The sequence below is a fragment of the Ornithorhynchus anatinus genome, chromosome 5 (genome assembly GCF_004115215.2).
Source record: "Ornithorhynchus anatinus isolate Pmale09 chromosome 5, mOrnAna1.pri.v4, whole genome shotgun sequence".
Lineage (NCBI taxonomy): Eukaryota > Metazoa > Chordata > Mammalia > Monotremata > Ornithorhynchidae > Ornithorhynchus > Ornithorhynchus anatinus.
The window spans coordinates 98,337,651-98,349,172 of record NC_041732.1 but is presented as its reverse complement, the minus strand read 5'-3'; the positions used below and the strand labels follow the sequence as shown (position 1 = coordinate 98,349,172).

Genomic DNA, 11,522 nt, shown 5'->3' with positions numbered 1-11,522 from the left:
CCCTGACCCACCTCTGCCCTGGAATGCCCTTCCTCCTCAAATCCTCCAGATACTCTCCTCCCCTTCAAAGCCTCACTGAAGGCCCACCTCCTCCAAGAGGCCTTCCCAGACTAAGCCTCACTTTTCCTCATCTCCCACTCCCTTCTGCGCCACCCTGACCTGCTCCTTTTGATCTTCCCCCTTCCCTGCCCCAAAGCACTTACGTATATCTGTCATTTTATTTATTTATATTTATTTCTTTATTTATATTGATGTCTGTCTCCCCGCTCTAGACTGTGAGCTCGTTGTGGGCAGGGATTGTCACTATTGCTGTATTGTACTTTCCCAAGTGCTTAGTACAGTGGTCTGCACATACTAAGCTCTCAGTAAATACGACTGAATGAATGAATGTTTGGTTATCTTGGTTGGGGAGGGAAAGGGGATGAAGAGGGGACAAGCAAAGACCAAATTACCCCAGGGTGCAGTCACTGTTGTCCTTGGCAAATGCAAGCTAATTGCTCTATCAATTTATCATCATCTCTCCCTTTGCTTATGGGAAATAAAGATCAATGGACCTGCCCCACCTCCCTGATTATATAAACTACCCTTGCATATTTCAGGAGTGTGGATCTTTAGGAGCAAAATCGAGAAAACTCATTTATCTTTTTCAAAGTTAATGCCTAAGAAATTCAACAATAAAAAAATGAATTTTCAAACCTATTACTAACCAAAGCAAAGCAGAGGTGCTATTCCTTATTGAGACCTTTAATGTTTTTCACCTTTTGTTTGTTTTTTAAAATGGAAGAGGTCACATTATAGCCAAAATTTCTGTTTCCCCAGGTAAGTGTTAGGAAAGAAAGCCAGGAGGCAACCAAACATCACATTAGCTCAGGTTGATGCAGTCCTGATTCAAAACACTGGGTTCACTTGTCATCTCCAGGGCACTTTCTGTGTAAACACTTGACTGATTAATTGTAGAAAGTAGTCAACAGATGACCGGGTTACTAAGCAACACCCTAAAAACCCCAAGAAACAAAATGCCAGTTGAATTTCCTAAGGTTGTTCCCATTTCCCCGCTCACCCCCGCCATTTCCTGCTACCTTGGGAAGTAAGATCTGAGCATGCTTCATTCATTCAGTAGTATTTATTGAGCTCTACTATGTGCAGAGCACTGTACTAAGTGCTTGGAATGTACAATTCAGCAACAGATAGAGACAATCCCTGCCCATTGACCGGCTTACAGTCTAGTCTCTTGGGGAGACAGACAAAAACAATAGCAATAAATAGAATCAAAGGGATGTAAACCTCATTAACAAAATAAATAGGGTAATAAAAAACAGAGCTGGACTCCCTAGGGAGGTGTTGGAAATAGGTAATGTCATGGTACAAAAAATAAAAGTGATGCTTCAGACACTGAGTGCAGAAGCCTGTTGAGAAGAAACCTCCCTCCTACAAAACAAAACAAAAAAACAAACTACTAAGTCCCACATCATTCTTATACGCCTCCCAGATTTTTAGAAATATAGTCACCTTGGCAACCTTGTTTAATTCACAGCTGAGCATTCTGTGAGATGGTTTCCCCAACCCCAGAGCAGCTCAGCTCCCAGAGAGCAAATGCACAGACAACATATTGGTGGACTTCTGAAACGGCAAAGAAATATTGTCTTGACTAGTTTGAGTCTCATTTGATCTGGAAGTTCCACTGCCATTTTCCCACAAGACACAAAGTAAACCGATGAGAATTTCAAGGATCTCAGGAAGATAGCAAGTCAAATGCCTCGCTCTCGCCTGTCCCGCCATCGTCCCCGGTCCACGTCCTACCTCTGGCCAGGAATGCCCTCCCTCCTCAAGTCCACCAAACTAGCACACCTCCCCCATTCAAAGCCCTGCTGAAGCTCATTTCCTCCAAGAGGCCTTCCCTGACTAAGCCCCACTTTTCCTCTGCTTTCCTTCCCTTCTTCTCACCATCGCCCCAACTCGCTCACTTTGCTCTATCCCCCTCCCCATCCCACAGCACTTGGGTATATATGTATATATTTATAATTCTATTTTTACTAATAATGTGTATATATATATAATTCTATTTATTTATAATGATGCTACTGATGCCCATTTACTTGTTTTGATGTGTCTCCCCCATTCTAGACTGTGAGCCTACTGTGGGCAGGGATTGTCTCTATTTGTTGCTGAACTGTATTTCTCGAGCATTTAGTACAGTGCTCTGCACAGTAAGCACTCAATAAATACGACTGAATGAAATTACTATTGTATTTCTTAATGGTATCTGTTAAGCACTTAGTGTGTGCCCAGCACCGTACTAAGTGCTGGGGTAGATACTAGCTAATCACAGTTCCTCTACCACATGGGGCTCACAGTCTTAATTCCCATTTGATAGATGAGCTAACTGAGGCACTGAGAAGTGAAGTGACAGGCCCAAGGTCACACAGCAGACAAGTGGCAGAGCTGGGATTAGAACCCAGGTCCTTCTGACTCCCAGGCTCATGCATTATTCACCAGGCCACGCTGCTTCTCACTTGTATTCACTTCACTTCAGATATTAAGCGCTTAATACAGTGCTCTGCGCACAGTAAGCGCTTTACGATTGAAGGAATGAATGAATGACTACAGCCCTCATGAACTTTGTTCCTCACTCCGCAGGTACAGCTTGTACTGTCAGTGGGTTTGGCTCTGGTTCCTTGGTAGGGTTATACCAAGGTTAGTTATACCCTCACTCCTTGGAATGTCTGGCTGGCAATTAGAACCCCTGCCCCTCTAAATGCCTCCTCGTCTTGTCATATGCTGTTGAGTTGTCTCCAACCCATAGCGATGCCATGGACACATCTCTCAGCGTGGCTCAGTGGAAAGAGCCTGGGCTTGGGAGTCAGAGGTCATGGGTTCGAATCCCGGCTCTGCCACTTGTCAGCTGTGTGACTGTGGGCAAGTCACTTCACTTCTCCGTGCCTCAGTGACCTCATCTGTAAAAATGGGGACGAAGACTGTGAGCCTCATGTGGGACAAACTGATTACCCTGTATCTACCCCAGCGCTTAGAACAGTGCTCTGCACATAGTGAGCGCTTAACAAATCTCTCCCAGAACCCCCCACCTCCATCTGCAATCATTGTGGGGGATATCCATAGAGTTTTCTTGGAAAAAATACTGAAGTGGTTGACTATTGCCTCCTTCCGTGCAGTCGACTTGAGTCTCCACCCTCGACTCTCTCCCATGCTCCTACTGCCCAGCACGGGTGAGTTTTGGCTTGTTAGCAGATTACCTTCCATTCACTAGCCACTGGCCAAGCTAGGAATGGAATGGCTTATGTCTCTGCTTGACTCTCCCTCTCGTAGTCGAGACTGGCAGAGTACTGGAAACTCTCCAGGTGCAACACTGAGAGGGATGAATGCCTCCTACCATCTCAGACTTTACACTTCTGATGTAAAAGTCCAGGGAGGGATTGTTCCTATCAGTAAATTGTATCATTAAGCATCTCCCCCTCTAAATTGTAAGCTCCTTGAGGGAAGTTATCATGTACTTCTGGACTCTCCATCATTTAATTCACTACTTTGTACCCTGTAGGCACTCAATGTAGGTACTCAAAACATACTATTGATGTTTTTAAAGATATTTGTTAAGTGCTTACTATGTGCAGAGCCCTGTTCTAAGCGCTGGGGTAGATACAGGGTAATCAGGTAGTCCCACTTGAGGCTCACAGTCTTAATCCCCATTTTACAGATGAGGTAACTGAGGCACAGAGAAGTTAAGTGATTTGACCACAGTCACACAGCTGACAAGTGGCAGAGTCAGGATTCGAATCCATGACCTCTGACTCCCAAGCCCTTGCTCTTTCCACTGAGCCAGGCTGAGCACTGGGACAGATTCGAGATTGGTTGGACACAGCCAGTGTCCCACATCGGCCTCACAGTCTTAATCCTCATTTCACAGATGAGGTAACTGAGGCACAGAGAAATGGCTTGCCCAAGGTCACACAGCAGACAAGTGGCGGAGCCAGGATTAGAACCAACATTCTCTGAGTCGGCCACGCTGCTTCACTGATTGAGTGGGGTACACAGCCAGTCAAGCCAGGAAACAAAAGTAACGGGAACTGTTGGTCAGTTTCATTCATTCATTAAATAGTACTTATTGAGTGCTTACTGTGCATAAAGCACTGTATTAAGCACTTGGGAGAGTACATTACTGTAACTTCCTTCTAATAAGGAAGTTGGCAGATTCAATGGAAGCTTCTGCTCTGCACACGCATATGTCCATCAAACATTTCATGGATAGTTTCTCACTAGGACATGTGTCAGCAGGCTATCTGTCGCTGCCTGTTGCCAATTTGTTGATCCTCAAATTGCTTAGATGAAACACCAGTCGATGCCCCACCCTCACATCAATGTGTCAACAAAATTTTGGCACATTCAACCACAAGAGCAAATGTCGATAACACTTCCCCCTCCAAGACAAATTTCAGCAACTTTCCCAGTGTCAAAAAGAAGCAGGGGATGGGGAAATAACCCAGGTTTTATGGTTTTGCGGCAAAGTTTCCCCTTGGAGGAGTTGGTGTCATGCTGAGTAGGTACATGAGCTGCAGTAATCAACTTAAATGATGAGGAAAATAACAGATGTTTTGTTTGAAAAAGAATTACTGCTGATTCCAAGTTGAGTGCCTTCTGAAGCAATGTTGATTTTAAACCTCAATGACTGTAGGTATTTACAATTAATTCCTTTACAAAAGTATTAAAGTAATGCATAAACAGCAAATGAAACAGCTGGGAGAGAAAGGCTTCCACAAACGTTTCCTTCAATTTACTGTTATTTCTTTTCCTTCACACCCCTTTCCACCCACCTTAGTGAGTTTTCAGGCACACAACTTAGAAATCCAACCTAAACATCACTCTATACATGAAGTAACTGCACAAATATCCTAGATCTGATGTATTTGTAAATGTATGGGTTGAGCTGAGGACTGCTATCATTCTAATATAAGCAGAGAAAGGAATTGTTTGAGGCAGGGCCTCAGAGCTGTAAATATCCCTGACATCTTGCAGATATATTGGAACCAAGCCCTTAATGATGTCAGCCTTAGAGAGGTGGAGAGAATCGCCTACACACTGGGAAATCATCAAAATGAATGGCGAGCTTTCCTGAGGTGAATTCTAAAGGCACAGAGACTACTTTCCATAGCACCCTGTCTTGTCCTCCCTCCCATTATACTGTGAGTCCCCTGTGGGACAGGGACTGTAACCAACCTGATTTTCCTATGTCTATTTAATACGATGTTGAAACATAGTATGCACTTATAAAAACATCATGGCCTAATGAACAGACCACTGGCCTGGGAGTCAGAAGGGCCTGGGTTCTAAGGCTGCCTCTGCCACTTGTCTGCTGAGTGACCTTGGGCAAGTCACTTAATTTCTCTGTCTCCTCTGTAAAATGGGGATTAAGATAGTGAGCCCTCCACATCGGACAGAGACTGTGTCCAAACTGATTAGTTTGTATCTACCCCAGAGCCTGGCACATAGTAAACATTTAAATATTTATATATATAGATATATATACGCAGAATCTGGAGGCTGCCTTTATGTATGTACATACACATATATAAAGGCAGCCTCCAGATTCTGCTGGGGAAAAGGTAACTAGCTGCAAAGGCATATAACCACTGGACTTCTGATTAAACCTATGTTTCAAAATTTAAAGCCCAGGCAAAATCTGGGGTTGGCGGGGAGAGGGGAGGGCAGGGAGGATGATGGAGTGCAGTGGGGCGCGGGGGGCGGGGAGAGAGAGAGAGAGTTTCAGCCAACATGTATTAGTAGTACTGATATATATTAAGTGCTTACTTTGTGCTAAGCACTGGGGAAAAAACCTGGGTGAAAATTAAACCCAGTTCCTAGCCCTCAAAAGATACACAATTTAAGAATAAGGGAGGGGAGAGGAGTTGCATGAGAGACATGATCGAATGAATGAATGAGACACATAAGAAAAGGTGAAAAAAGCACGAAAACAATATGAAAGGAAATGACAAATATACACCATAACAAAGTTCTGCACATAGTTAGTGTTCAGTAAATGCCACTGATAAAGAGGGAGGGGGCATTATGCCTTAGAGGAGTCATTCAAACATATTACAGTATTTACTGAGCACTTACTATATGCAGAGCACTGTACTAAGCTCTTGGGAGAGTATAATAGAATAATATAAGCATGGCATAGTGGATAGAGCACAGGTCTGGGAGTTAAAAGGTCATGGGTTCTAATCCCGGCTCCACCACTTGTCTGCTGTGTACTCTTGGGCAAGTCACTTCACTTCTCTGGGCCTCAGTTACCTCATCTGTAAAATGGGGATTGAGACTGTGGTACAGGGACTATATCCAACCCGATCTGCTTGTATCTACCCCAGCGCTTAGTACAGTACCTGGCACATAGTTAAGCACTTAACAAATACCATAATAATTATTATTTATTAATATAACAGACACATACCCTGCCCACAACGAGCTTACAGTCTAGAGGGGGAGACAGACATTAATATAAATAAATTATAGAAAGCTACCATAAGTGCTGTGGGGCTGTGAGGGAGGATGAATAAAGGGAGCAAGTCAGAAAATGCAGAAGGGAGTTAAAGAAAAAATAATAGAGGCTTAGTCAGAGAAGGCTTCTTGGAGGAGATGTGCCTTTAATACGGCTTTAATACGGGGGGCGTAATTATCTGTTGGATTTGAGGAGGGAGGGCATTCCTGGCCAGAAGTAGGAGGTGGTTTTAGATCAGTGGTGAGATAGATGAGATGGAGATACAATGAAGATGTCAGCATTAGAAGAGTGAAGTGTGGGAGCTGAGTTGTATAGGAGAGTAGCGAGGTGAGGTAGGAAGGGGCAAGGTGATTGAGTGCAGAGTTTGAAGCAGGTTTATTACCTCAACCTACCATCAAGAATCTCCTTTGGAAGCTTGTTCCTTTCTAGGTTCCATTCCCTTTCTCTCTCTCTCCAATTGAGCTCACCTTTTGCATTGAACTGTTCTGATGACTGTTGCAACTATTTCTATTAAGCCACATGAACTTGTCTCAGAAGATGATAATTACCAGAAGTCACAGCCTATAGGAACACTAGACAGCTAAATTTAGCATGTGTAATTGCGCCCTGTCTCCTGCTCCCTATCCTCCTCCTTCTTTACCTCTGAGCCTTCCTCCACCCTATCTTAATGGCTGGAACAATCTTCTTGTCAATTTGCTTTGCCTTATTCTTCTCCTGTGAGCTCGAGTTCCCCAAGCAGGCCTAGGTCTAAGGGCCTGGCCCTTTTAGGAGTTTGCAAGAAGCCCCCAGAGAGAAGATAGAGAGCCTGTGCCATCTTTCCAAAGAAGCAGCATGGTGTAGTGGATAGAGCACGGGCCAGGGAGTCAGAAGATCATGGGTTCTAATCCCGGCTCTGCCACTTGTCTGCTGGACAAGTCACTTCATTTCTCTGGGCCTCAGTTACTTTATCTGTAAAGTGGGGATTAAGACTGTGAGCCCCATGTGGGACAGGGATTATCTTGTATCCAACCTGATTACCTTGTATCTACCTCAGCACATAGAACAGCACCTGGCACATAGTAAGCGCTTAAAAAACACCATTATTATTATTATTATTATTATTGTTAAGGAACGTGTCTACCAACTCTGCTACACTGTACTCTCCCAAATGCTTAACACAGTGCTCTTCTCACTGCAAGCGCTCAATAAATATGATTGATTTAGTTCATGAGACAAAAAACGTTACCTGTTTGATTTTCTTTGTCTGCCAGTATATCATTACTAGGATTACTATTTACACATAATAACAATAATAATAATGATGATGATGATGATGATGATGATGGTATTTGTTAAGCGTTTACTATGTACTTACTACATAGGATTTCCCTCCAGTCAGCCTTGGTTTTTTACTGTCTATTTGTAACTGTATTTAATGAACAGTAATTACAATTACATACATAATATATTCAAATATAAGAGAAACAGCATTGCCTAACGGATAGATAACGGACCTGGAAATCATAAGAACCTAGATTATAATCCTGGCTCAGCCACTTGTCTGCTGTGTGACCTTGGGCAAGTCACTTCACATCTCTGTGTCTGAGTTACCTCATCTGTAAAACGGGGATTAAAACTGTGAACCCTATGTGGTACAGGGACTGTATGCAACCCAATTATCTTGTATCTGCCACAGTGCTCGTGTCTGCCTTGTATCTGCCCAGTGCCTGGCATATAGTAAGTGCTTAACAAATACCACAATCATTATTATTATTACATTATATTATTACATTACATTACATGTATGTACCCCAGCGCTTGTATCTGCCTTGTATCTGCCCAGTGAGTGCTTAACAAACACCACAATCATTATTATTATTACATGTTGTATATACACATATTTGTATTGGACGAATTATTACTTTGTCTATCTTGCCTACCCTATTGGTTTTAAACTCCTGAAAGCATGAACTATAAAAGTGGTCAGTAGTTTAATAGAGCTGTATCTGCTTCTGTACTGTCAGAGAGAGTGTACAGAGGTCAACCCACCTAAGTCCTCAGCCCATCCTGGATAATTGGTTCCCCTGGGGACTCTTAAAGAGCTTATCTACAGACGTCCTCGGAGATGGCAGGAAGTCTGGACTGAAAGTTCGTTATAGGCAGGGAAGGTGCCTACCAAATCTGTTGTATAATACTTTCCTAAGTGCTTAGTACAGTGCTCTGTACACAGTAAGCACTCAATAAATACAATCAATGATAGTGATAAGGAAGTCATATTCCATCCTTGATCTGTACAGATTTTCCTTCCTCAATCAGATTCACCCCTCACCCTTGAAGGTGGCAAGCCAGTGGGAGAGATTATTAAGTGCAGTACTCGCTAGTAACTATAATAAGCAGTACAGTGCTCTGCTTCCTCTCAGGGTCGCACCTAGAGAGTTTCCAGTACTCTACCAGTCTTGACTACAGGAGGGAGAGTCAAGCAGAGGCCTATCCATTCCATTTGTAGCTTGGGCAGTGGCTAGCGAGTGGAAGGCAATCCGCTACAAGTCAAAACTCAGCCAAGCTGGGCAGCAGCAGCATGGGAGAGAGTAGAGGGCTGAGACTCAAGTTTACTGCCTGAAAGGAGGCAATGGTAAACCACTCCCGTATTTTTACCAAGAAAATTCTACGGATACACTACAATAATGATGGGAAATGGAGGTGAGGCATTCTGGAAGAGCTGCGTCCATGGTGTCGCTATGGGTCGGAGACAACTCGACTGCATAAGGCAAGTAAAGACAGTGCTCTACATGCATTAGAGACTCAAATAAATACTACTGATTGACTGATATTGGGTTTCCCTCCTTCACGGTACATTAAGGTTTAATATTTCAATTCACATTGCTGTCTTGGATGTTCCTTGGCTCACACTTTTTCCATCTCAGTGGAGTCTGTGGGTCCTTGGAAAGAGAGGGTCAAACATGTCAAAGGGCGAGCTGAGTCATTCAAGATTTCCCAGCCTACCTATCTGGAAGGCAGTGCTGTGGCTGTTTACTCATGGCCCTATGGTCAACCCATTTGAACATTTACTGAGGATGATTGCAGACCCTTCAGCCTGAAACATGGGGTGGGTGGGCGGGGGGAAGTATGTGAGTAAACAAGCAGGCTTGGAGGAAGCAGACTGCCCTCTGTCTGAGGACAATAATAATAATTATTATTATTATAATAATTATGGTACTTGTCAAGCACTTGCTGTGTGCAAAGCACTGTTCTAAGTGCTGGAGTAGATACAAGTTAATCAGTTTGGACAGAGTCCCTGTCCCATATGGGGCTCACACTCTTAATCCCCATTTTTTTTTTTTTTACAGATGCGGTACCTTAGGCCCAGAGAAGTTAAGTGACTTGCCCCAGGTCACCCAGAAGACATGTAATTTAGCCGGAATTAGAACCCAGGTCCTTACAACTCCCAGGCCCATATTCTGTCCACTGAGCCACGCTGCTTCTACACGATAAAGTCTGAGAAACTCAGACTAATATGCCCAGATCAATCCCTGTTAACATCTGGATGAATGGGAGATGATGGGCCTAGGGGTCTGAGATGAAGATGTTGGGTGCCAGGAGAAGCTAACTCAATCATTGGCTTGTGTTGCTGTAAGAAGACCAAGTATAACCAGTATTTGTATCAAAGACAATAATAATAATGATTCTTATTAAGAGGGTATGGGAGGAGCAGCAGAGAAGATGTATAATGGAAATTTGGGTGGCTTAGTGGCAAGAGCAACGGCCTGGGAGACAAAAAAAATCTGGGCTCTAATCCTGATCTGCCACTTGCCTGCTGTGCAACCTTGGCAAATCATTTTACATTACTGAGCCTTGATTCCCAAATCTTAAAATGGGGATTCAATACCTGTTCTCCCTCCTCCTTATACTGTGAGTCATAGGTGGGACAAGGCTTGTGTCTAATTTGCTTATACTGTACTTACCCCAGCACTTACCATAACACTCAGCACCTAAGAAGCACTTAACCAAAAGCCATCATTATGGGAGAGGCCTAGCCATGCTGTCCCTGCCTCCTAAGGGGCAGGGACAGGAAGCCCTCTAAGAGGCCTTTCCTGATGAAGCCCTCTTTTCCCTGCTCACTCTCCCTTCTGCATTCATTCATTCACTCATTCAATTGTATTTATTGAACACTTACTGTGTGCAATGTACTGTAATAAGCACTTGGGAGAGTACAATACAACAATAAACAGACACATTCCCCACCCACAATGAGCTTACAGTCCAGAGTCGGGGAGCTAGACATCAATACAAATAAATAAAATTACATTTTGTACATAAGTACTGTGGGGCTGGGAGAGGGGATGAATAAAGGGAGCAAGTCAGGGTGACGCATAAGGGAGTGGGAGATGAAGAAAGGTGGGGCTTAGTCTGGGAAGGCCTCATGGAGGAGATGAGCTTATCATTATTATTATTATTATTATTAGGGTATTTGTTAAGTGCTCACTATGTGCCAGGCACTGTTCTAAGTGCTGGAGTAGTTACAAGTTAATCAGGTTGGACACAGTCCCTGTCCCACATAAGGCTCACAGTCTTAACCCCCATTTTACAGATGAGGGAAGTGAGGCACAGAGAAGTGAAGTGACTTGTCCAAGGTCACACAGCAGACAATTGACAGAGCCAGGATTAGAACCCATGACCTTCTGACTTCCACCGCAATGCTCTATCCACTAGGCCATGCTGCTTCTCATAATAAGGCTCTGAAGGAGGGGGGGAATTCTGTATTATTATGCACTTCAATCGATGACCCTTGGACATTTGATATTCACACCATAGCCAACCCTACAGCATTTATGTACATATACTTAAATTCTATATTACAAATTACTTATTTCTTCATATTAATGTCTGTCTCCCCCTCTATACTGTAAGCTCCTTGTGGGCAGGGAATACGTCTACTAATTCTGTGGTACTTTGCTTGCCCAGGCCTTTAGTACAGTGCTCTGCATATTGTAAGTGCTCAATAAATACGACTGATTGATTTACAGCCATGAATCCC

The 11,522-nt window shown here is 43.6% G+C and overlaps 2 non-coding genes across 2 annotated transcripts; one reads left to right on the top strand and one right to left on the bottom strand.

The window, feature by feature from the left end:
• Positions 1 to 3,235: 3,235 nt before the first annotated feature.
• LOC114812385 lies at positions 3,236 to 3,374 on the bottom strand. Its single transcript, XR_003760039.1, has one exon. It is a non-coding gene; the product is annotated as a small nucleolar RNA SNORA7 (small nucleolar RNA).
• Positions 3,375 to 8,897: 5,523 nt separating this feature from the next.
• On the top strand, positions 8,898 to 9,035 carry LOC114812578. Its single transcript, XR_003760229.1, has one exon. It is a non-coding gene; the product is annotated as a small nucleolar RNA SNORA7 (small nucleolar RNA).
• Positions 9,036 to 11,522: the final 2,487 nt, after the last annotated feature.